Below are 26,458 nucleotides of genomic sequence, written 5' to 3' on the forward strand. Positions count from 1 at the left end.
AGAAAGAAAACACGGGGCGGAGTGAAGAGAAGGAGAGCATAAGACCGAAGCAGGAGAAAAAAGTCTGGAGAGCAGTGGACAATTTCACAAGAGAGATTTTATGGAGCAACACTCAAGTATAAGTGTTGATGAAACTCCTCATCCTTGTTGATGAAAGAGCCTAGGAACAGAGAGTTCCAGCGAAGGGCCAAAACTCAAGGACACTTGTCAGGGCAGGGCACTGCCTCTCCAAGGGGACAGGTGATTGGAAGGGAGGGGGCTGGCCTTCAGAGCCCTGCTCCCTAGGAGTACCTCACCTTCCGAGAGCAGTGAGCAGAGAGAGCAGTTGAGAGGGGCAAATAGAATGCCATAAGAGTCCAAGGCAGGCTGGAGGCAAAACCAGAAGACGTGATTGTCCTCTGGTTTTGCCAAAAACTCCCATCACGTTCCAGGAAGCTGAGGTGCCACAACACAACGACACTGGGAATTTTTGTCCAAAGGACCATCTTGCTAGAAAATCCAGCTTCCCTTTCCATGGAGCCGAGTGAGGCAGGCCTTCCTCTTTCACCCATTTACTTCCCAAATTTTACTCCCCATCCTCAGGCACCAAAATCACTCTAGTCCGACACTTTGGGGAGATGCACAGCCCTTCTGGGGGGGGGGTGGGAGAGTGGGGTGGAGGCTGAGAGCAAGGCAGTCGGGGACAGCGTGAGTAACCTGAGTCCCGCTGGAGGCCAGTGGAATCAGTGAGGGGTGGGCAGCTGCTCTTGCATCTGGGTGCAAGACGTGAGGTCTGAAACTATCCTGAGCTTGCCCTGTGGTTATCAAGTTGGGGTGGTGGGGATGAAAACATGGGCTTACTTCAGGGCCAAAGGGAAGCAAGTGAGGGAAAATGCCTGTGGTCACTGGCTGGCCCAGATGCCAGGGTTCCACCCTCTCGTGTTGTGGGCATCCCCCAGGAAAGGCCCCTGGGACGGTTCTCCTTCCATCTCCCAAGTCACAATAATAATAATAATAATCAGGCACGCTTCTCAGCACTTTTCATGTATACATTAACTCAGATACTCTTCGAGCCCATTTGACAGATGGGGTGATGAAGGCAGAGAAAGGCTAAATAATTAGCCTAAGTTCTTACAGCTATAAAAGGCAGAGATACAAAAAAAAGGAAAAAAGAAGGAAAAAAATAAAAAGGCAGAGCTAGAATTCAAACCCAGCTCCAGAGCCTTCACTCCCAACCAGCACACTGCACTGCTTGAAGCTGGCTACAGGCTCTTCCGAGGGTGCTAACATTTTCTGAGCTTCTGCTTCTGGAAGGCTGGGATAGTGTATGAAGAGACAACAGGATGCAAGAAGGACATGAAATTCTAGGTAGATCATCAGTGAAGCTCAGAACTGGGTGTCGGAGCCTTTGAGGCTATTCTGAGACCAAGTTCTGTTTTGAGGCCCAATTCTGGCAGGACCCACAAGAAGGTCCTCCAGGATCACATGCGGACCCCTCAGGACCATGACAACAGCCACCTCTCAGAGCCTCAAGGCAAGCGACATTCAAAGACCCCTCTCCAGGCCACACGTTACCCAGAGCCTCTCTGGCTGCCAGCCCATCCCAATGCTACCGGGAATCTCAGATGGCCCAGACCTGCCAGCCAAGAGCAGTGGCCAGCATGCAGGCTGCCCAGAGAAGCCCTGTGCCTGGAACAGCAGCAGAGAGCCAGAAGCAACCACCTCACATAGGGCGGCAGGCGGGGAAGGATTTTAGAGGGCCTCAGATGATAAGCAAATCCCAGCTGGCAGGTGCAGGGCGGGGCCAGTGGGCTTGGGGAATGGAGGCAGCCCTGGCACAGAGGGTCCCCAGGGCTCAAGCAGCAAAGGGCACTCTATGGATGGGCCCCATAGGCTGGGCATCCTGTGAGTTGCCAGCGAGGCTCTTCCTAGACCTCATGTGCCTGCATCCTCATTGTCATTCAGGTCTCAACTCAACTGTCACCCCTTAGAGACCTCTGATCTCCAATCCAAAATAGCCTCCCCATCACTCACATCATCCCATTTTATTTTCTTCACAGCACTTTCACTTTCTGATATTTCGCTACTTGTTCATTGTCTATCTCCCCCAACTAGAATGAAAGCCCCACGAGGGCAGGGGCTCTCTTTTTTCGCTGCTGGGTAGCCAGTGCCTAGAATGGTGCCTGGCAATAAGACCTACTAATACCTTTGGAATGCATGAATGAATGAATGAGTCCAAACTGGCCCAGACCCTTGAACACGAATGAGGGTAGGTACCAACAGCTAGCCAGCTCAGCCTTCCTCTTCTCTTTCTTGGGAAATATGGCCTTTAAAAATTTTTTAATTCTAGCATTTTAAAATATCTTTGTTATTTTTTCTGATTATAAAAGTAACATGTGCTCACAGCTGAAATTTAAACATTATGGAAAGGAATGACTTAGAAAGCAAAGTCTTCCATCATCCAACATCTTAGAGAAAGTCACTGTTAATGATGTATGGTGTATTCATCCAGATTAAAATTAGTTTAAAAAAAGCAAATCCACGTGTCATAGAAAGAAAAAGCATTCATAATTCCACCAAACAAGCAGCCATTATCTTTTCCCCTTTGCAACTTTTTCTCACGTTTATTTTACAAGTTACCATAATGTATTTATTCTGTAACCAGATATTTTCACTTATATCATAATTGTTTTTCCAAGTCGTGATATTGCCTATGTTCTCATTATTATAATGGCCGTGTAATATTCCACCAAGCAGAAAACTACAATTTACTTAACATAGATGTTCAACGAAAGGGAGAACAACTGTTTCCCATTTCTACCGTTGCGGTGACACCACTGGAAACATCCTTTTTATGCCCGTAACAAAAGAATTCAGCCCTTTTCTTCTCTGGGACTATTTTCTAATGAAAGATTTCTTATTGACATCTTCCAGAAGTGGGATCACTGGACAGAAGGTTACACTAGTTTAAAGGCTGAGGACGTAGATTGCTCTGGGGAATCCTGTGTCATGTGGGAAAGAGTCTCCCATCTGAGTCACTGCATCCCACAGTGGCCTCCGCAGACATCTTTCCACTCCCACGGTCCAAGCATGTTCACACCACCCCAGCTACAAATCGACCCAAGACAACACTTCCTGAAAGAAACTTCCAATCACAAACTGATTTTGCAAACCCAGGCTCAGTGAAACAGATTTTAGCTCTGCGTTTGAAACTCTCAATTGGCAGCAGAGTCAAGCTCTACCTAAAGTTGAGAAATATATGGTTAGTCTTTTCCCTCCCTGCAAACTCCTCCGCGGAGTCTAAGGCTCTGGGCTCCCATGGACAAGGCCAGCCGCCCCTAAAAGCTTGTCCAGTCAGGTACAAAAGCACCAGCTCTCCCTGACCTGCCTTCCAGGGACCTCTCTGCCTTCTGGTCCCTGATCCCACAGTGGGACTGTCTGCCTTCAGTGGGACAGAATTGCCTTCAGGCTGGATAGGACTCTGGGGCTTGGGAAAACAGCCAATTTATATTTTAAAGTATCATCCAGGAAAAGCCGGAGGCCACAGTGGGAAAGAAAGGCCACGTGAGCACAGGAGAGACTGCACGGTCGGGGCCTCTCGCCCTGCATGGAGCCGTCTAGATGGAGGAGGAGATGCGGCTGAAGCAGCGGAGCCCTTGCTCCTCTTGAACCCCTGATGGCTACATTTATGGCAGCTCAGGTGCCACAAATCCCTCACCTCCCAGTGCCCTGGATGTTCCACCCAGGGTCATGGAAACTGCTCATGGCATCTGGGCAGAATCCAAGTCCCAGGCGAGGAACAGTTCCCACGGCACACAGGTAGAGCCCGAGGCCCAAAGCCTACAGACAAGAAAGAGAATTGGGGAAGATGCCATCTCCTATGTGCCGGGTAGCTCACGTCAATCGTGTCAGCCAAATCTGGGGCTGGCCCAGTTTTTGGAGGCCATGTGGCTATAAGATGGCTCCAGCACAGGACATGGCCTAAAACTGCTGGACACCTCTCTCCCATTCCTGCCCTATGGCAGGCCCTTGGATAGAAAGCAGGCTCAGAACTGGGACTTCCAGACCTGGGCCCCTGCTGCTGAGGCAGAGAGGGCTGGTAGTCCCCAGGGAGCCTGTAACATACTCACTTATCACACCCTTGAGTGCGCGGCTCAGAACAGACATCGGGATCACTGTCCAGGAGTGTCCCAGGTTAACCTCCGTCCTGGTGCCTGGTGCGCCTCGGTGCCATTCTCAGTAGTGTGGGCAAGCATCAGCCCCAGGGCTTAGCTGATCCTCCTCTAGTGGGCAGGCGGCTTCCATGTGTCCCTGGGAATAAAAGAGGAGGTGTTCATTAGCTTAAACTGCCCCAGCTTCAACCTACCAGGCCAGCCAGAGAGGTAGCCTCAGGCAAACCCTGCAAGGGCCCTGGCTCTGGACTCAGTACCAGACAGACATCCTGCCCAGGCTACCCAGGCCTTCTCCTGGAGACTGCCACCTCCTCTCAGCCATCCTGTTTGCTCAGGTCTGGTTAATCGAACGCTGAGAGCCTGGGATGCATCCCAGTTCACACGTGGACAGAAGGGTACTACAAGTGAATGTGTACACACGTGTAAATCTGAGAGCGGATAGAATTTAAGAAGCCAACTCCATTCTCATTTAGCCTCAAATTTCACTCTCACCTTCACCCTGTAGTGGGTACACCTGTTTTCAAGGGTGGTCAAGAGCCTCTTGGAAGGCAGGCAATGTAGGATATTTGTTTTAGCATTTGGGGAGTTAAGCGCAACACAGTAAAACAAGCATACCAACAACAACAACAAAAATGTGCTAAAACCCTCTACCTGCAATCCCCCTACACTAATATTTATTTCATTCTATTATTTTATCATTATTGTTGTTGAGGCCCTTCCCGTTAACATCAATAATTGGCTGTAAACTGATATAAATCTGACTTTATAACGCCCCTTGCCATGTACATACTTTTAATGTATCCCTAAGACCTGACCATTTGATAGAGATCCTGACATTTATTATTTTAACGGGAAGGTGCTGAAGCTTCCCTAAATACCCTTGGATGCAGCACCATGTGCATCCCGAGGACAGAGCTCAGGTCCAGCACGGCCCTAGCGAAGGATGTGCCAGCCTCTCAGAAGCCAGATGTGAATGGGGGTAGGAGATGGCACCCCCACCCCACGAATAGTTAAATAGGGTAGACTCCAGAGGAGCCACCCTATGTTGACACCCTTTCTCCTTCACCTACCCCAGGCTCTTTGAGCAGGGGTGACTCAGGCCCTTGCTCCCTAAACTGACACTTTTGCAAGGCAGCAGGGGAACTGAGAAATGAAAGGGCAAAGGTAGAAAACCTAAAATTCATTGTGTGCACACGTGCTTGTAGGTGGAGAGGGTGAGCACAGCCTGGGTCTCTCCCTGGGGCCTCTGCACTGACAGAAGTGAAGGACAAGGGGTGCGGTGGGCAGTGGGCAGTGCTCTGCCTTGCCTCTGTCCCTCGCCAGCTCCTCCACAAGGAGCCTCCAACTTTGTCCCATCTGTCCATCCTCCATCATCCTCCCTTCTTTCAGCCTGCCTGCTGACGGGCAGGGGTCACCATGGCCTGTACCTGTCACCTCGAGAAAAGGACTTTAATGGGGCATATCCACCACCCTTGCCACCCTGGGCACCACCATGATCCTGTGCCTGGGGAATTCAATCCCACCCATGGGTACTTCCCCTTCCCTGGGCCCTAAGCAGGCCACATCAATAGCAGAAGTCAAAACAAAAAAAAGAAACAGAAACCAAAGCCCACATCCTGGCAGCACAGCCAGCCAGTCTCTGCAGTCAGCCTTCAGAGCCCATTGCTGGCTGAGGTGCCTCCCAGGCAGTTGAAGCCACAGAAGTCAGAACAGGCTCCCTCTCGGGCCAGCCTCTGGACACCTCCTGCTTCCTGGTCTGCAGGCTCTTACTGAGGATGCTGGCGGGGGCTGCAGGAGGAAGCGATGGTATAGCAGGGGTCTCACCTCTGCCTCCAAGTGATAAGCTGTCCCCAGCCCCCTCCTTTGAACATCCTTCTTTGAAACCTACTGTCCCATCTTAAAATTATTATGTGTTTCCCCTTCCACATTGTGAATTCCTTGAGACCACGGAATTTCTGTTGGATGGATGGACAAGCAAGATGGAGACGGGTCCAGCTAAGTTCTTAGGTGACTGCACCATCCAGCATTATTAGCCAAACATAGTGATGGCTGGGGCATTCTCTCTAATTTTCAGAATCCCATCATGGAAGGGCTCTCTCCCACGAAGCACTATAAACACTGGTTTACAACGGGCAGGGCTGTCTCTGCAGGTGAGGGAAGAAAGGAGGGTGCTTGCTCTCCTTTCTCCCATCGCCGGATTGAGAGGTGAGGATATATGGGATGGGTGCCTTGGGTCTGAACAATACAGAAGATACATCATACAAAGAAATCTGGGGCAGGAACAGAGCATCCCAGGCATCCCTGAGACACTGTGGGCTCCTATGGGGGCAAGGGGCCAAGTTCAAGTTCAAGTCAGAGAATAACAATGGCTATTCTGTTATTTCTACAATGTGCTGGCACTCTCAAAAGGTACATCCAGTTTTCATGCAAGTAGGATTCATTTCCCAAAAAGGTTTAACCAGCAGCTGCTGGCAGGAAATTCCCTCTGCATCATTCTCTCTCCTCCCCTATAACTATTTAGGGTAAGCTGGGCTTGCAGGATTGAATCTCTGCTTCTCTGACTGGAACCTAAAAACCAGATATACCCCCACCCCAACCCCGCCCCCATCTCTATGGCCAGGAACCCAAGACAGGAGCCGGGAAGCAGCAGGCAAAACACTATCCCTCTTTCTCTTCCACTCTCCTCTTCCTTAACTCTCCCTAAATCTCTCTCACCCCGCGGTGCTTGCAAAGTAAAGAGAAAATGCCCCAAAAATCTATCGAAGATCCCTCTGGTTACTCAAAGCCCCCCAACCCCCAGTTCTTCCTACGTAACCAGAAGAAATGCTTTTGCTTGTCCTGTCGTAAGACCAGACAAGAACACAAGTGGATTTGGCAACTTCCCAAACCAAGGCGTGACAGCACTCAATTACAAATGCAACTGGAGTTCCAAATCCCCCTAGAGGAAAAGCTGTGTCTGGTCAACTTCCTTTGGGGAGCAAGGAGACCTAGGCCCTGGGGACCCAAATGGCATAGGGCAGGTGGGTAGAGAGAGGAGATGGAACTGCCCCCGACTCCACTTGGCCTTGTCCTTCTACTCTGTGACCACTCACTCAGGGCTTGGAATCTGGGTTTCCCTGCCAGCTGAACGTCTCACCACCCTGTCCTCTGTCTCACATGGAGACCACCTGTCCCGTCACCCTCCTCTTCTTCCTTCCTCCTACCTATCCACCCACTCAACTTTACATGCCTCTCCCAATGCCCCCTCTGCACAAACCCTGACCACTCATCCCCTGTACCTTGGAGGATAGTCTCTGGCCCCAGGCCCCTCTCCTTTCCCTCCCATCCCACCTCCTGGCACTGGGGAGCTGCTGCTTGCTGCCTGAAAGGCTGGACAGCTGCTGGGCTCTCTAATTAGCTGCCTGGCTGCCATCCCAGAGCCAGGCATGTGTTACTGTAAAGAGCTGCCTCACCTCCCCTTCATCAATAATCCCCTATGCAGATCCCATCAGGCGGCAGCTGAGGGGCCCTAGAATCCTCATCACATGAGACCAGCAAGGCTCCTCCTGTCAGCTGGAAAAGAACAGACAGTGTGGTCTCACAACCTCACCGACAAAGTAACCAGGCATTTATCTGGGTTCTCGCTATTAGGATCACGTACTTAGGGTGTCCTTCAGGTTACCTCACGCCTTCAAAGCAATGGAGACCCTACCCCTCTGTTGCCTCACCAGTAGAGGTAGAAAGAAGTCCAGTGGGTCTTTCAGAGGACAAGCTGGACCGCCTCAACAGTATGACACCCAGTGTCCTACTTTTCACAGCTTTCTACAGCCAAGTCACCCCAGAGATTTCGAAATGACCAGGAGACCTAGTCCAAGAAGTCCCGTGGAGGCTGGTTTGTTTATTTGAGGTATTGTATTCCAGCAGTCAACGTCTATTTATTGAGCACACGTAAACACTCTTCTCTGCTCTACCACTCATGAGAGATGGGGACGTGTGGACAGGAACCGGGAGACTTAATTTACCTATGGCAATGGGCCACCTACAGTTGGCGATAGGTTGTCATAGACAGTCTCATGTGAGCTTCCAGCCTATTTGAGTCCACCCTGGGGCTTGGGAGAGCCACCTTCCAAGGGTCTGCCCATGAAGGCCCAGGTATTAAAGGGCATCACATCAGAACCACAGAAAGGCCATAGCACAGATCGACCTGGGAAGGTGGTAGGGGTCAGAATACAAATATGTGGAATTTATTCTGGGCAAAGAAGGGAGGGGTATGACTAACATTTTGTTTGAGAAAGCTATTTGGACTATGACTTCCTTCTCTTTGCATCCATGGCCTGAATAAACTTGATATACAGTAGGAACTCAATATCCATGTGTCGAATCGGGGGAAAGGCAGAACGCAGGTCCTCCGAGAGTGCGGAGGCCTGGCTCAGAGGCCTGAAGGGCAGGTGCATTGGTGAAAGACTGAGGAACGAGAGTTGTTCTGGGGTAACTGGCATGGACACTGTTTGCTCTATACCTGACCCGATCTGTCCCTTCCTTTAAGCACTGGTGCAGAGGAAAGGCCAGCACACACTGGGCTGGGCACTGCCTTCAGCCAGACCCTTTCACCATGAGCCTTATCCCAGAAGTCCTGGCTCCTCACTATTCTTTCACTGGACAGCTCCATCTACCTCCAAAATATCGAGTCTTGCAACATGCTCGAAATATGACTTCAAACAGCACTTAGGCAAGAGTAATTAAAGGGAATGTTATCTCAGTCAGTCTCTCATTAGCCACGTAATTAGACTGCTGAAAATAATTAACATTCCTTTTGACAAAGGAAACAGAGGACCCATTACATTCATTAGGACAGCCTCAAACCAGCCTGAGCAAGGCTGAGGAGAGAACTCATCACCTCCCGGTCCTGTATAGGAGAGAGTCAGCATCCGGTATCTCACACCTAGAGGTGAGACTAGCTCTGAGCTGGGGCAAGATGATGCGCATGATAATGGATGCCCTGATGTATATATCACAGATAACAATGACACACTTACATATACTCAGATAAAAAGAACTTGAAGGAAATGCATGACTGTATCAAGATGGCAGGCCAGAGGCCTATACCTGCCTCCTCCAAGACCCTAGAAAATGACAGAAAAGGCATTTTCTAGGAAGACTAAATACATTACAGTGCTAGAAAACAAGAAGGAATTATAGGGGTTCCCTGAAGATGGAAGGCAGATGTGAATAAACTGATGGAGAAACCATGACCCCCGAAATAAAACCACGAAAAAAAAATAATAATAATAACAACTGACCTCATATAGACATTTATATGCCAGACACTATTCTAAGAACTTTGGCTTCTATTATCTCATTTAACCCTCACAAAAATCCTTTGAGATAGAGACTATTATTATTCCCACTTTATAAATAAGACCCTGAGCTACATAGCTTTCCCAAGGTCATAGTGCTAGTAAGTACCTGGACTAGGATTTGAACTCAAGCAGTGTAGCTGAAGATTCTATGCTGAGAGGAGCAGATCAGGGGCCCAGGAGAGCCCCTGAGAGGTTAGTGATTGGATTTGTAGCAGCCAGGCAAGTGGGCTCCTGCCCACCTCATGCTTGTGCCCTGAACACTGTGGTAGGGAGGCAAGGGGACACCTAGACCAGCTCCTGCCAGCTCCAGCAGGCACATCCCACCCTCCTGGCCACAAACAGTGGTGGCTCGCTCTGGAGCATAGACTCAGCATTCACAGAGAGGTCACTGGAAAACCTCAAAATACAGAGAGAGGAGCACATAAACATTTGACAAAAACCAACCACAAAAGCAGCACCAAATTTCAGAGCAGAAGTTCTAGCTAGAAAACAAAATTAATAAAGCCAACAGAATGAACCGTTTTTAAAGATATGATTAATATCCTCTGAGGGATAAGAGTTGCTACTAAATCCATGAAACAAAACAAGACTGTTAGCAGAAAAAGGTTAAAGATCTTAGAAATGTAGGAAACACTGTGGTTAACAGGTTATCTCTGGATCAGATAAGAATAGAGTGACGTCATTAAAAATTTTTTTACATATTCTATTTTTCTAAATTTCTTATACCAAACATGTATTACTTTTAGAATTGGAAAAGTTATTTTTTTAAATGCTTGACCTGAGATAGGAGCTCAATAAGATTTGGTTGCAAAGCAGTTACTTTGCAAAGCAAAAGGAGGTAGATTCTGACCTCTGTAACAGCCCTTGGCCCTATCCAAGTCGGTCTATAACTCACTGTCTCTCAATTGCATCATCCATGCTCCCATATCCTGGTCTCTGAGCACATGGTTCCCCTCCTCGAAAGCCCTTATCTATCCTGTTTACCCATATTTGCCTGTTCTTCAATTGTGCACTCAAAGATTAGCCTAATTAAGGGAATGTTCCTGCATCCTACTTAACCCACCTCATCCCTCTTCTTCCAAAATTCCAAGGGCACCTAATTCTCCAGGGTCTTGGGACAGCTCTGGTTGAGCTGTCCTGTGGGGTCACAGTCCTGACAACTTTTATGCCCTTTACCTTTCAGTGAGTCCAAGTCTTGTCTCCCCAACTCTATGGTAGGCTCCTTAAAGACACCGAGAGGGCACCAACCTTCTCCTTAGGCCCTACTGTGCCTAATAAAGCTCAGAGGTTTTCGCAAGAACATTTTCATATGTCAGCTGAGTGAATGACGAATCAGCTTCTGTTCCTGGTGGAAGTAGGAAGAGGAAAACTATTATGAAAATGTGGGTTATTCAACAGGACTGGGCCCAGCACAGCACACGGGCAAGGCCCTCGGAAATGGGCCATCTGGTCCCAGACAGCTTTGAACTCCCACACCATACATGGGATCCAGAAATATCTGCAAACCTAGAGGGGACAGTTGGTAAATCCAGGGGGGAAGTGTTGATGAAGAGCAGGATATTTATATGGTCTTAAGGTATCTCCCCACAGATTGCTTACTGTAGTGAGGGAAAATAGTAAATACACAGTAAGGAAACTGGACAACGCTTTGACTGAGTGATCAAACTTCACGTCACACAGAAGGGGCAGATGAACATTCGGTGCCTCGGGATGTAATATACTGAAAGGGACGCACGTCACTCAGTTATATCCCAGCTGGGAGTGCGTAACCCAGAGTCTTAACACGAGGCAACATCAGACAAATCCAAAGGGAAGAACACTCTATATTTTTTTTAAAGGAGGAGGAGGAGGCTATAGTTTTCAAAGATGCCAATGTCAGGAAAGACAAAGAAAGGCTGAGGAACATGAAAACAGATTAAAAAGAGATGACAACAAAATGCAGTATAGGATCCTATACTGGAGAGGGGGGAAAAATGCTATAAAGGACATTACTGGGTCAATTGACCAAACTGGAATACAACCAGCAGATGGGATAAAGTATCATAATATTCAATTTACTGAAGGTTATATAAAACAATATCCTTATTCTCAGGAAATCCACACTAAAATATGTAAAGGGCTGTGATATAAGCAACTTACTCTTCAATGGTTCAGAAAAAAATTGAGAGAGAGAGAGAGAAAGCGTGCGAGCAAATGAGGCAAAATATCAAAGAGTAAATTTGGATAAAGAGTATATGGGTGTTTTGTACTCTTCTGGCAACTTTTCTATAAGCCTGAGACTGCTTTCCAAATAAAAAGTTTTGAGAAAAAAACAACAAAAGGGTCCCTTCAATTAGACAGCGGGTGGGGTGGACACAAAGGGAGGACACTGGTCATCATATGCTTGTAACAGGCACAAAAATTCCAGCTCTGCCAAAACATCCCTCATGGGCACATTCCCTTTCCCAGTTTGGCCCTCCTCTTTTATTACTTTTTCATCGATTTATTCCTTCCTCTCCCAAGATCAGCAATCTTCTAGGAGGCCTCCCTATAAATACCAGAGGACAGGGTCGATTAACCTTTTGGGTCTATTCTTATACTTAGTTAATATCTTCTGAAAATGTTTTGACACCTTTTTTGTTCAAAAGCCCACAAGAATCAAGCAAGTTATATTTGTTAAGCCTTCTAAGGGTTTTATAAGGTACTTCGTTTACCGCCCCCCGCAAATTTTGTGGCTAGTCCTATTGATGCTGCCTGACTTTAGCCTGTAGGCCACATTTGTCCCTTCTGGGATCATATGCAGGCTTTCTAGAGTGGATGCCCCATTTCCCACAGCGCCATCGTCATCATGCGTGTTACTCCAAAGCAGCACCCCTCTCCCACCCCACACACTGGCACAGCCTCTCTCACCAGGTTCACTGTCTGTCACAGCTGGGTGAGGTCACTCAAATAACTCACAGCCGGACAGAGTCTCTTTAAACAGCCTCACTGCAGGCTGAAGAGAATCGAGTAAACCATCATATTGTATAAATTCATTTACTTATTAATTCAGAAATGCTTATATACATTTTTCATGTGCAGACTATGCAACGCTAAGTATGTTGGAGTATGAAAGCTAAAGCACAACCGTGGGGCTGGTTGTTTTTAAAACACTGGAAACACAAAACCTTGGAAATTCTACTGTAACATCAAACGCCAGAAAGCTAATAACTTACATTCTGATCATGCTTTTTATTTCAGTGAGCCCTTTCAAGTCGATCTCATTTTTATGCATTCACTAACATGTTCATTAAACAATCACTCAGTATCTATGTCATGCCACCAGGTATATGCAAAGACCGAGGAAGCAAAGACCCAAGCATTAGCCACAGGAGGTTGACATTCTAAGTGGTCTTGGATTGCTCAGCTGGCCTGCTAGGGTATCGCCTATGATGGAGCACCAAAGAAAATGATTTTAAAGAGGCGAAAATGAGAGAGAAGCAAAAAGAAGCTCTTGTGGCTTCATTACACAAGTAAATTTCTTAATTTTGTTGTTTCTTAAACCATGATTTTAATAGCGTAACTTAGAACTGTAATAACTTATTTGTAATTACTTATAGATTCTATTTTTAATTACTTATGGTCAGTGCTGAGGGCCTCTAAAGATTTTAATTCAGCCCAAACAGTAAGCAGAGGTTGCAGTCCTAAATGACAATATGGGTCAAGCAGGCACTCAAATTAGTGAAGACTCGAGAGCTATTAAGAAAGCAGAACTGATAAGACGGGGTGAGGGTGAAAGAGAGGAAGGAGTGGAAGATGACACCCAGACTTCTGACCTGGGCAATGGAGGTGTCATTCTCTGAGAGAAGAGGATACAGGAAGAGGTGCAAGTTGGAGGCGACTCGCAATGAGCTGCTGCGTTTCAGAAGCTCTAAGTCTGAGATGCCCACAGAACTCTAGGCTGGGGCAGGTCTGGGGCCCAGCTGGATGGAGAAGGAGCATGCTGGGGAGAAGGTAGAATAGGTGTCATTCAGGGCTGGCAGAGGATGAGGTGCTGTGAGTGGGGCCTGAGGAAGGGCCAGAGAGGCAACAGGACACCCAAGAAAGAACTCTGTCAGGGAAGTAGGGCAGGAGAGTTTGGGGGTGGTGGTCAATTACAGAGACAAGTTAGACAGAGGCTGAAGAGATTTAGCAGTAACCCCGAGGTTACTGGGGACTATTTAAGAAGGAGGAGTGACTAGAAAGGGAGGTGGCAGAGATGGTGTGTATGGATGACTCTTTTGAGAAATTTGCTTGTGAAGGAAAAGGGAGAGAAAGCTGCTGGAGAAGTAGAGATGAGGGAGGTGTCTCCCTCCCTCCCTTCCTTCTTTTCTAGATGAGAGAGACATAAGGACGTTTAAATGCTAAAAGAAACCACAGCGAGGGAGAGCTCGTGGGTGGGATATATGCTAGGGGCACACGTAAGTGCTCTGGCTGTCCCGAGTCGTGGTGGGGAGCACAGCGAGCCACAATCCCAAAGGCTGGCAGGACATGTGTCATTAAATTTCCCTGACATCTGGAGTTAAGGTCACATAAACACTGAGGTACTATAAACCAGACCTAGAACACAGGTCCTGGTCCTTCTTCCATGCCAGTAATTCTCAACAGGGCCACCCCTGGGAAAGTGGGGATCCTCTATCAGCACCACGGTGGGTAGGGTCTGCTACAAGTACTGCCAGATGTCCTGTACTTCCCACAATAACCCACAAAAGAACCCTCCCAAATGACTTTAGAATGGTCTACTGGACATTCAGAGGTGAAAAACCCATTTGCAATTATCTGCATCTAGAATCAAACTCCCTTCCTGAAATAGATGTAGAGCATTTTTTCACGGTTTTAACATATACTGAGTTGTCCATGGATGCCATTAGAGTACAAATCAAGGGGGCATTTTATGTTCTTTGGAACTTTACCAAGAGTGGTTCACCATTTTGGAAAATCACATCAACTTCAGCAGCACCCTTCCTGGTATTCAAATCACTCACACAACACACCTGTATCTTGTGCATGTTCATGGCTGTTACATTCTCAGCGCTTCTACATAGAGGTTCAAGCAAATGATTTACTTCTATCGTCTATGTGGTCATGCCCAAGCAATTACATCTTAGAAAAAGTGATATTATATTATAACTCATTTATTCTTTGTTCCTTTTCTATGACAGTTAAGGCACTTTTATTTATATTTTTAAACATGTAAATAGGTAGGTCAGATTATCTATGAATTCTATTCAGGGTAATTAGGAGACATTGCAAAGATTGGCCAAATTGAAAGGGGGCACCACTCCACATGGTGTGCCCCTGGAAGCGAGAGAAACTATAGTGCTAAAGGGAACGAAGGGGTGAGCAGAATCAGGGTGGCTTCAAATAATCAATCCCACAGAATATATTCAATGGTCTTTTATAGATATCTACAGGAAGCTCGTAAATGATGAGTATACGCACAATGCGGTAAATCTATAGGGCTTAAGAAAACTATTCAATTGGGCACATTTGGGAAATTTCATTTCTATGATTAATTTAAATTATAGTCTATCTCAACATTTTCCAGCATAATGACAATAGGTAGAAGACCACAGGTCATCTGTAGGGGCCAGGGAAATAATAAATGGTTCCACGTCTGGAGGTGAAGATGTGTTTAGAAGAAGTCAAATACATGGGTGCCAGGCTTGGTCTGGGGAATATCATCTTAATGGATGAGAAGATGAGTAAACAGTTTGTAAGAGGATGCTTAAGGATATGTATTTATGGAAAATCCTATATAGCAAGGAATTGTGGACAGGAATAGGGATAGGGAAATGATCTCAGAGGACCTCCAATGGGTTAAAAAGGCAGTCCAGAAATACTCAGGGTTCAGATTCTGAGAGGGGCTGGTTATTTAATGGTGGGGAAAAGGAAGCCTGAATTCCCAAGGGCGTGCCCATTACTGCCAAAAAGGGACAAAGGGGAAAAAAAAAAATGTGTCCTGACTCAAGTGTCTTTTCCAACCTGAGGACACAGGGGCCTGGGGAGAAAGGAAGGGAGCAGCCTGCCATCTTGGAGTGCTAATGGGAGGTCCAGAAACAGATCTTTCTGAGTCTGGCTCTTCAACTAACACTCTATCACCTCTATCAGCTCTCCTCTGTTTCCTCATCAAAAAATTAATAAAACACAATAGAACACTTTAGATTCCATCATTGTACATATTTCTATTGTTTTCATGTTTTTCCAGGAACATTTGTATATTTTTAAAAAATTTTTAAAACACCAGGTCAAAGCAGCTGTAGGAATTAACAAGCAGATTGACGCTTAAATGAGTAGCTGTATCACTTCCTAGAAAGAAGGAGAGGACCCAGGCTCACTTGAGCTCCAAAGACCCATCCACAAGTAAGAAGTACATCAAGGAACCAGTTTACAAGTCTCTCTGGTGTGCTGCCTTGGCCGAGGAGCCAATGTGGCTCTCATCCACGTTAAACTGAAAGACGAACACCTAGAAGATACCTCCAACCCTAAGGACAGACCCGTTCATCCCAGAGAAGAAGCAGTGGGAAAAGAAAAAGCCTTTTAGGTTTAGGAGTCACACAGGGCTGGGACTAGGGTGAGGCAAGAGAGGTATTCACCTAGGGCATGAAATTTGAATTTAAGAGGATGCCAAAAAAATGATCAAGATAAATGACACTGTTATACAATATTTTACAAAATCAAATTGGTAAACTAAGGTTCTGGCTGTAGTTGTATTGGAACCAGGGCTGGGGTTCAGGTGAGGCAGGGTCAGGTGAGGTTCTGTGATGTTGCAAGAGTCCCACATAACAAAGGCCTGTCCCATCCCTGGTGCCAGTAGCACCTCTGTGTAGAAACAGCACAGAGTGCCACAATCCCTTATCGGAAACCCTTAGAATTCAAGAATTTTAGATTCTTTAAAAGGTAATGTTCTTGAAACTTATTGGATTTTATTGATTAATGTCACCCCAATAAATTTTAAATAAAAAGTAAATAAATAAATTTTTTAAAAACGTAATGCAGAGCACATCCCGTAGATTACATAATCTCACGGCAGTGTCTGGGGCAGCACCCCACATCAAACATAAGAACATTTCTGCAGCCGCCTCTATGAATAGTCATACTCTGCAAAGTAGACAGATGACCTGTGGTCTCTCATTAGTCCAGATCAGGTTTTGCAATCACAAGAGTTAAAGAAAAGCTTTCAGCTTTAGAACATTTTGGATTTTCAAACAGTGAATCTGGAAACGCATTTTTAAGAAAGAAAAGAGGCAGCAGTTTGGACCGCAAACTTTTGTTATAAACTTATGCAGAAAAGAGAATTGCAAAGTCCTTGCTGGTGATCCCCCAGAAGAAGGCGATTTTGAAAAGTTAGTCAAGCCCAGAGCAGACTTACAGCAGCATTCACACCAGCCATCCAACTTACATTATTAAACACCTTCTGTGTGTAAACTTTGTGCAGAGTCCTGGGAGATCCTAAGACATATGAGACACAATTCCAGCCCTCAAGAACTTAAAAGTTAGTAGAGACAAGAAAGTAAACCTAAATTATAGAATATTAAAAACTGAAAGGAGCTAGTCCACACCCACACTTTAAAAATGATGAAACCAAGTTTCAGACAAGTAGGAGGCCTTGCATAAGTTAGCAACGGGCAGTTGATGGCAGGCAGAGACCAGTATCTGGGTTTGCTAACCGTTCTTCACTGCTCCCTGCATAAAAGCACATAATGTTTGCCAATTTAGTGTTAAAAGATCCCAGCTAAAATAGTTTTGGTCAAATACATTTTTGCAGCAAAGATGGGCTCTGACTTTAAAAAGGACTTCAGCTCAGGGAGCCAACAGAGCAGATGAGCGTCCTCCAGGCTGAGAAATAGTATGAGTTGTGGGGCGGGCATGTGCAGGGCAGGTGATCCGGGCATGTGGGTTAGGCTCTGGTAAAGGGCACAGAAAGGGTTGTTAGAAAACCAGGTAGAAGCAATGCATAGAGAGCTGGAACACCGGAGCGAACATCCTGAGGCAACATTTCCCAGCCATTCGCCTCCAGTCTCCACGACTTGTCATGGCTACCCACCACCCTTGTGGGAAGAGACAGAGCGTAGTGGTTTAGAGTGCACACTCTGAGGTCAGCTCTTTCCATCTGAATCTAGCTCAGATGCCAACTGTGTGACCTTGGACAAGATGTTTAACCTCTCTTTGCCTCAGTTTACTCATTTGCAAACTAGAGATAATACAAGTGCCTCCCTCATGAGGGTTAAATGAAAGAGCATGTTTGCTGTACTCAGAACAGTACCTGGCATTATAAGTACTCAATAAACGTTAGATGTTGTTAACCTTTTTATTGAAGTTAAATTTTTAGTTAAATATATACTATAGCCTTAGCCTAAGCAATAATGTCCATGAAATCATGGGCTTCTTGTGATAGTTATGGTTTTAATGATACACATAAAACCAGAGGTTAAGTCAAAAGTCTTAACTAAGGCACCAAGTACAACAGGCCTGATGTTCCCAAAGCAGCGGGAGGGGCTTCAACAGGACCACTCGAGAAACTTGATTTCTGACCCTGCAACTGGGAAGACAGGGTGAACTAGCATCTGACCACCACCTGAGACACCTGAGGCATGAGACAGAGTCTGGCCGTCTGCTACCAGAGGAGCCAAGGGAGATGGCTGAGCTAGAGGGCGGGGTGAGGGGTCGGCCTGCATTCCTGGGTTCACTGCACCAAAAAATGTGGATTGTTTCCTTGGACTATGTGGGCCACCTGTAAGAGAGGGCTGGCATGAGGTCAGAGCAGGTCTTGTCCATAAGGTGCCTCTCAGACAGACTGAAGGACCTTAGCCAAAAGAGGCTAGAGGTGAATCACTGGATTTTAGGGGTTGTTGAAAGAACTATGATCTAGAACGGAGGATAATTTGCTCTTTCCAAGACAACTGGAAGTGAATGATCCCAGCAATTGGGGGAAAGGAATCTCTGAGAAACCATGAACATGGCTATGAGGGAGCAAATCAGCATTAAATACCTGCCCGACCCAGGAAGCTGGAAGCTGGCAAACAATAGCGCTGGCCAAATGAGCCCTTTCCTGTCCTTCCCAGCCTAGTGACAAAGGGCTGGACACATTAAATGCTGCACTGTGACTTAAAATGACCACAGGACCTTCTACTGCGTAACAATGACCCAAAAAGGTATGAGGCCTGACTGAGTTTTCATCCTAAGGCAAGAAAAGAACTAATCCCACTGAATAAACATAAAGGGACAGTGGGAGACAAAATTAAGTCCCTTTATGAGCACATCCCAATGAGTCATGTTACTTTACGCTCATTAGAAACATAGCTATTAAGATGGAATGTTACAGGGATAAACATCCTCCATATTCCCATTGGTATGGTAACTACCATTAGAAATAACTGGTGTAGGGCAATAAGGAACTAAGGACAAGAGCAAGGCAGGCAGAGACAGAAAAGATTGGTTTGGGAGGTCAATGGGAACTCATTTGCTATTCAACTTTGAATATGATAAAATGAAAACAGAAGATGTACCAATGGATAGCAGAATCCAAAGGTCCTTAAACAAATGGCTTTGTTGAAAGGAAAACCCAGGTGGCCCAATTTCACGCACAGAAAAGCTGTTACTCCCTGAGTTCCTAAGCTGAACTTATGATATGATCTTGCTCTTTCAGACAAAGCGAGAGCAGCAAAAAGGCATACTCTCACTAACACTGAGTCACCTGGAAAGCATCAGCTAATGTCCCCAAGTCCTGGAGGGATCCTGGACTGAAGCAGGCCCTGGAGTCTGCCAAATCCAAGTGCAGAATGTAAAACATACACCAATGTACAACTTCCCTGCTGCTGCCTTCACTGGGGGACATTGGAGCATGGAGGGGAGGGGAGGTTCAAGTTTTAAGACAAGATACAAGGGGTGCTCCCCACAGTTAAGGAGATGGAGAGTACACACTTCTGAGCTACCCATTTAAACAGTCAAAGGAGGAATGACCCAACCCAGTCTCCCTTCACAAGAAGGGACTTACTCCAGCTCTGACTTTACCCTTTAACTTCCAGTTTGGCTTCTTTCTTCTGGGGTTTCTCCTTCAACCTCACCTCTGCTCTCTCAGTTCTAACTTCACACAGTTCCAGACCAGCACAGTTATTCCCTGAGAAGGGACCAAATTAACCAGATTCTACGGGGTCATCCAGCATTATCACTGGGAGAGATGTTCGAGGATATCTCTTCTAACATTCTTATTTTACAGATAGGGACACTAAAGGCCAGAGGACTTATGCCCAGAACTACTGAGCTGAGACAAGAATCCAAGTTCCCTGACCCCGAGCACAATGCTCCGTTATAAGCCACTGTGCTCTCAAAAGGGGTCAGCTCACCTCCTCCAGGCCACTACCTCAACCTTCATTCTTCTTCCACAAATACCTCAAAATAGTAGAAGAGCCTCAGAGTTAACTCGCCTGGAGCAAACAAGGATGAAAGAGATGAAGATCATCCCAATGAACTAGCTGGTCACCTTTGAATGAAGTAATCAGTGGCCACAAATATTTTCTCAGAAGAACGGGACAGTCCAATGCTTGCTGGACTTTGCAGAGTGTACCTGGGACCCAGAGTCATGTTCAGGTCTCCACAGTTGGACTGTAATCATGGGCAGGGGAAGGCCTGGAACTAGGTTGGAGAATGGGGACAGGAGCCAAGAACCTACAAAGATAAGCCTATGACTAGCAGCAGTAGGGTGACAGAAAGAAAAATGCTGCCCAGAGAGCCCGTTAAGCAAGAGGGAAAAATTGGCATGAAAATGAAATGGGGTTTATGAAATACGTCCCATGCCAAACAGAAAGTCTGTTCCTAGCAGTAACTCCCAGGCCATCTGGTCTACTTCCCGATGAAGGGTACCAACCTCTTCTTCTCAAACATTCGCTGGGATGTTTTTCAAATAAAAATCTGGTCTCACACCTCCTTTTAACTACCTGTGTTTAATCCACATCAGCTCTCCTTCTTATACCTTAACTAACACTAACACCACATTTACCTTCTCCCCAACATTTGTTCTATCTTGCAATCCATTGAACACAATAGAATCAGACAGATTTCAGTTCAAATACCAATATGGACACTTACTAGCTGTGTGACATGTGCAATCGCTTTATCTTTCAGAACCTCAGTTTTCTAGCTGTAAAATGGGGATAATTAATAGTAGCTATCTCATTGCTTTGAGAAGAGTTAGACTATTTAACAATGGTTGCCATCATTGTTATTATTGTTATGATCACTAAAGACAGCTGAAGCTCCATTTGTGGAATTAGGTCATAGAGGGCCAAAATGGGTTGTCCAGGGTCACACAGTGAGTCAGGAATGGATCCGAGATTTCCTGATTTCAGCTTTGGCCAACCATCAGCTCCTATGCAAACAGCATCATCGCCCAATGACCTCGAAATCTGGGTATCTGATCAGATCCAAGTACCACAGTTGATGATTTAATAAGCAGTCACCATGTGCTAGAAACCATGCAGGGTACATGAAAGCTTTAAGGCATCCACAGATTAGCATAGGAAGGTCATTTACTTTTTTACGGCAGGCAAAAACATAATTACAAAACAAAAACCTGGAGCTGCTGCTTGCCTATGCTGCCCAGTGGTGACAATATTTCTTGTCCATATTTAAGATGGAAGATGAAAGTAATCCCAATTCCTTGGCTACCTTATTCCTACCTTTGGAAAGGCATTTTTGATTGGGAATGAGAGGGAGGGGGGTCCTAGAGACTAGGGACTAAAATAATGTCTGGCCAAAGACAGTTATGAAAAAGAAGACTAGGGTTGGCTAAAAATAGGTCCTCACCATTGCTCCAAAGGATGGCAGTTATAGTCTATAAGGTGGGCTTCTTGCTGCACCAGGGCCTCTCCCTCCACTGACGGTACAAGCAATGAAACCATGGAGCCCCAGGAAGCACATTTTATCTTGAAGCATGAATCACCACTCAGAAGCCCAGAAAAGAATCCTCTCTTTGTGGCCCTTCAATCTCCTTCTTGGCTGGCTTCCCTAGCTCCTCGGGGCTGGTGTCAAGGCCTTACGAAAACTCAGGGTAAGTGACCTTTCTGATGGAAATGGACCATTGCGGAAACTCATGTGACGGGGTGCCTCTTAAAAACTGAAAGGAAACAATGAATGAATGAACCAGCTAGAAGGCATTCGTCATTCAAGTCCAACTGCAGGAGCAGTCAGAAATGGCTAATCCAGTGCCTTCTGAAAGCAGGGCTTCGGAGTGGAAAGGAATGGCAGAAAGTGCACTCTCTGATTAGGCCCCCTTATCTATTAGATCTCCCGACATTAAATTAGGATTTGACAATGCATATCTTATTTTTTTTTTAAACCATCATGCTTCTAGAGGATTGAGCAACAGGAAAGAGCAATCTGAGGACCCAAATCCTGCCTGTGTAGACTGTGTACCTTAATTTCAAGGATGCTGTCCCTTCTACAATACCAGCCACACTGGGAGCCAACGGTCTTGAAAACATATCAGACTCTCTGTTGGGGAGCCAGCATATTAAAGGAAAATGGGGAGCTGGATGTTCAGAAACAGAAATCAGCAATGACTTTGGTTAGTCCTCGAATTGCCACACTGGATTACGACCAGCCACAAAGGTAGAAGCACCAGCACCAGCGGAGGATGGAAAGTTACCTTTCAGAACCATCCTTCGCAGGAGCAGAAAGCCAATATCATTCCGTGACCTCGATCCCACTGAATTTATACAGAGAAAAACTGATGTTAAAATGAACACGAGGACAGTTTTAGGGCAGAGAAGAGTGGGGGTTCACACCTACAGGATGGATACGGGCAAAGGGAAGGAAGCAGGCCATCCTTTTTATCTGGGAACGTGATAGATTACTTATTCGGCCTCGGTTCTATCTATGGATGTGAGTTGCAGGGGTGAAAACCACTTCGTTTTCCTTGAAGCACAACAGCATGGAGCATCCCACAGCTCAAAGTCTGAGGCAAATGTACATCTGAAACCAAGCACATGGGAGCCTAAATTCTATCAGTGCATCTTTATCTCATAACGAAAAAGTATAACCCCTGGGTCTCTTGAATCTAAACACTCTTAAATCCCAGGAAAGGAAAACTTCCCCAACAAAGACATTCATACAAACAGTAGCCAGTGTTCTACCTCGCTATGTGACTCAGTTTCCCTCAAGGGAAATCAGAACCAAAAATGCCATCTCTTACCCCTTCCCCAGAAATTAGCTTACACTTTACTTTTCAAAGACAAAGCCTCTGATTTCTGAGAGGTGGTGGTAGAGTAAGCGCAAGACCTGACCAGAAAGGCTGAATTTCTTCCTGCTCAGAATATCAGAATCCCTTCCTACATTCCCTCCGTGGCCAGGTGTTGCCACAAAGGGAACTGAGAGTTCGCCAAGTCAGAAATTATCCACACCTTAAAAAGAATGTTCCTGCAATGAAAAAATAAAACCCAAACTGTAAATTGGGGGTGAGTGGAGGAGGCGGAATGAGAGGGATACAAATTTGAAAACAGCCAGGCTGTATGAGGGTTAGATTTTCCTTCACTCAAGGACAGCCAGATCTGATATGGCTGCTGATAGGACCAAGCAGCTTCACTTTACTGCCTTCGTCCAGGTCTCAGCTTATAACATCAGTGTTCCCAACGTCATCAGAGACCTTTCTCAGAGCTTGGAAGGTGACCATCACTGATATCCAGACCGGACACTGTATCAGAGCAAACTCCTACTAGGAAGGAGCTATAAGACATCTGGAGAGCAGAGGCAGACCGAACAACACTTGCTGCCCCCGTGCTGCAGCAAGTGCTTTTCTGATTAAAAACTATACTTTTAAAACCAACACTGAGCTTCTCCTATCGCTAATGCTGTAATTTAGCCCTTTCTCGCAAAATGACACCTTTCCCTTTAGAAACAACACGTAAATCCGATACAAGTGAAATAAACATCCTATAAGGCTCCCTAATTCATTTAATACCTTTTATTCTAGGACTTAAGGCTCTTAAATCACTTTATAAGTGTAAAAATTCATGCCTCATCATTTTAAAAGAGAGAATCAGAGGGAGTATCATTTTCCCATCTTACAGTCAGTACATTTGAGGAACAATCCGTGGAAAATCCCCTTTTCTCACCATTGGGGGTAGGGAGGTCAGGCCTCCAGATCATTATGCTCAGCTCTGAATACACAGCTTGGTACAAGCCCAGTGGGGGCTGAGTGATAATCAACCCTGCCCATTTAGAGGGGAAAGGGCCCTACAGAAGTGGGGCTGGTGGTGCTCTCTGCTCAAACACCTGCATCTGACTTCAGCCACAAGTTCTAGGACCACAGATCTAAATAGCTCAGGGGTCTTCTTTTTCTCCTGCTACCCCTTAGCGGTCTGGAACCTCTTTCACTCCTGTACCTTTAAGTGCCAAAGTCAACACTAAATCAGGTTGTCATTTCCCTCCAAGGACCAGATAAGTATGTTGGTCCAGCCCCCGTTGTCTTCCCAGTTACTCATCTCTGTCCCCAAATACAAAGCCTTGGGGAGGAAGGCCAAGCCTCATCTCAGCCCACCCTCCCCTTCCTGTAGAGCAAGGTGTCCCCGGGGCCCACTTGGGGCCCCCCTGCTTGTATCATTAGCTCATTCACGGGAACAGGGAGGAGAGTCACCCAGCAGTCCAGCTACCCCACCCCCACCCCCGCCCCAGTACCTTCTGTCTTCACAGGCAAGCAGATGTAGATCTGCCTTGCAAACAGGGGGTGTGGGGGGGGGCGGAACCCTACTCTCAAAAGAGATATTCTTTCTAAGAGAAAGAAAGGCAATGGGCGTTCCTGCCACAGAATGGAAGTCGGTGATCATATGCAAGCTGCTTGGAGCTGGAGGCACCTTATTCCTGGAGACACAAGGTCGGGGACCAGGAACCTGGAACTTGGCCCATTTGTTTTCTAGAGAGAAAGACACTGTACCACCCTCCAGCAGGCCATTCAGCCCTCCCTTGACCTCTCTTCCTGGAGAACCCAGGCCTCCTGATGACCCAAGTCTGAAAGCCAGAGTAACAGCTAATTTGTTACTAAGTGCTGAGAACACAAGAGAATTGATAAGAAGAGCCCCCAAGGGTATACTGGCTCAGATCCTCCGGGTCCTGCTCTTTTCCTCTTGGGAGGGCATGAACTGACATCCGAAAAACCTGCCACCTAGGCTCTGTACCTGAGGCAACCAAACATCCCAAGAAAACCGCAGAGAAAGAGGGAGACAATTCTGGGAAGGAAAGGAAGGAGTCAGTTTCTGACCGAGCATAGAAAGAAGAAAAGGAAGACACCTGGGAAAGAGGCCAATGTCTCCCTACCCTTGCCTGTGAACAGGGATGTAATGGTCCCCAGCCCAGCCCTACATCTCCCGCTGAGGGCCCGAGATCAGCTAGGACAGATGAAGAGCTGGCAGCCAGGGGGCTAGGTTGGGCCCCAGGGAGTGCAGTGCACCATCGCCTAATTTTTCCATGCACCCCGGAGAGAAGGCAGCAGGGTCATCTTGGCACGGTTCCCTTCCCTTCTGGAAAGTCCTCAGCTTCAAACTCAGGAAGGTCTGTGGTTCCCACTCCCAAGCCCTGGCTCCCTAGCTTCCACCCAGACTGGCGCCCCCCTTCGCCCTCCCGAGGCGGCCTCGGGGCTGCTCTCTGCCCGGAGGAAGCGGGGTGCCAACCTTCCGCTGCCGGAGATCGCAGGCTGGCCCCTTCCCCTCACATCTCCCCGATGCGCCTTTGTTTCAGGCGGGGAAAGTTGCCAACATGCACCCCTTCCCCAACACGCCCCCCTATGCGCCCATCCCCCGCAGGGAATCCAAGCCGGGACGCACCATCTAATCAGTCGCTAGCTCTCGAGCCGGGGCAGCCGCTTCGAAACCGAAAGCAAAGAAGCGGGATGGGGCAGCGCCCCCAGCCCGGTCGCTGGGTCTTCCCCATAACCACATCATCGCCGGCGCCCCCGGCACTCGGCGCTGCCCGCCCTGCGGGGCCACCTCTCCCGGCGGCGGAAAGGCCTCTCTGCGGGCATCGCGGGCACCTACCGGTGCGGGGCCGAAGCCGGGGCCGCGGGCAAAGGCAGGGCAGGGCTGGCCGCCTGCCGGGCGCAGGTGCGGCCAGGAGCGCTGTCTCCCCGGCTCGCTCCCGCTCCTCCTCCCGCGCCGGTACTCGGGGCGCTCTCCTGCGCCGCCTGCTCCCCGCCCCCACGCCCCCGGCTCTCGCCGCCCGCCCCCCACCCCGTGCCGAGTTGGCAGCGGTGCCTCCCCCACGCCGCCGGGCCTCCCGCGCCGCGCCTAGTCTCGAATTGTGTGTCCGCGCCGGTCGCGGCGGCGCGGGGACCGGGGGACTGCAGCCGCCGCTGCCCCGGCCGAATGAAGCCCCCGGCGGCGGCGGCGGCGGCGGCACTCACCCATAGTACGGATGCGGTGCAAACTGCACATGCTCGCGTCTGACAGGAGCCCTGCCTCCGGCCCCGCTTAACTCCTTGTATGCCCGCTGGCGCGCCAGGTGCTCTACCCTGGTGACCCCGCTGCCTCCCGCAGCCGGGAGTCGGCCGCGCCCGGGATTCTTGGCGGCGCGCCCTCGGCCTGGGCCTCCGCGCAGGTGGCTGCAGTGCAGAACTCCTAGGCCCTCCCGGCCCTTGCCACCCCGCTTGCATTCAAAGTGTCTGCAGGAGCTGGGAGGAGAGCACTAGCCCGGGCCTCTGACCTCCTGGCTTGTAGGAGTTGTGGGGACTGCGTGTACAGCATCCATCGTGGGTATCCTGCAGGTTCCGGCTACCAAAGGGCTATGGGCCGCACGGTGTGCAGACCTACTGTGTGCCACTATTGAGTTCTGTGCGGTCTATCCATTGAAACAGCCTTGCAAGGTTGTTTTTATTAGCTAGGTTTTCAAAAGGGAGAAACTGAGGCCTATGGAAATTAAGGAATTTGCCTATGGCAAATTTGGCCTGAACTTCCAACGCCCACGATTTGGTTTATACCGCAAAGA

General features: G+C 47.6%; 1 protein-coding gene across 21 annotated transcripts in view; it reads right to left on the bottom strand.

Annotated features, from left to right (window-relative positions):
* Window positions 1-26,066, bottom strand: part of TMEM229B (transmembrane protein 229B) — a 34,889-nt gene extending 8,823 nt beyond the window's left edge. For 8 of the 21 annotated variants that reach the window (XM_039875294.1, XM_039875293.1, XM_039875277.1 and 5 more), the window contains exons 1-3: window positions 25,513-25,679; window positions 10,667-10,835; window positions 4,110-4,290 (exon numbers count right to left, since the gene is read on the bottom strand). The gene's annotated coding sequence lies outside the window, so the exon portion shown is untranslated. The other 13 variants (XM_039875286.1, XM_039875285.1, XM_039875292.1 and 10 more) reach the window with 9 other exon arrangements.
* Window positions 26,067-26,458: the final 392 nt, after the last annotated feature.

This window comes from Pteropus medius, unplaced genomic scaffold (genome assembly GCF_902729225.1).
Source record: "Pteropus medius unplaced genomic scaffold, Ma_sr-lr_union100, whole genome shotgun sequence".
NCBI lineage: Eukaryota > Metazoa > Chordata > Mammalia > Chiroptera > Pteropodidae > Pteropus > Pteropus medius.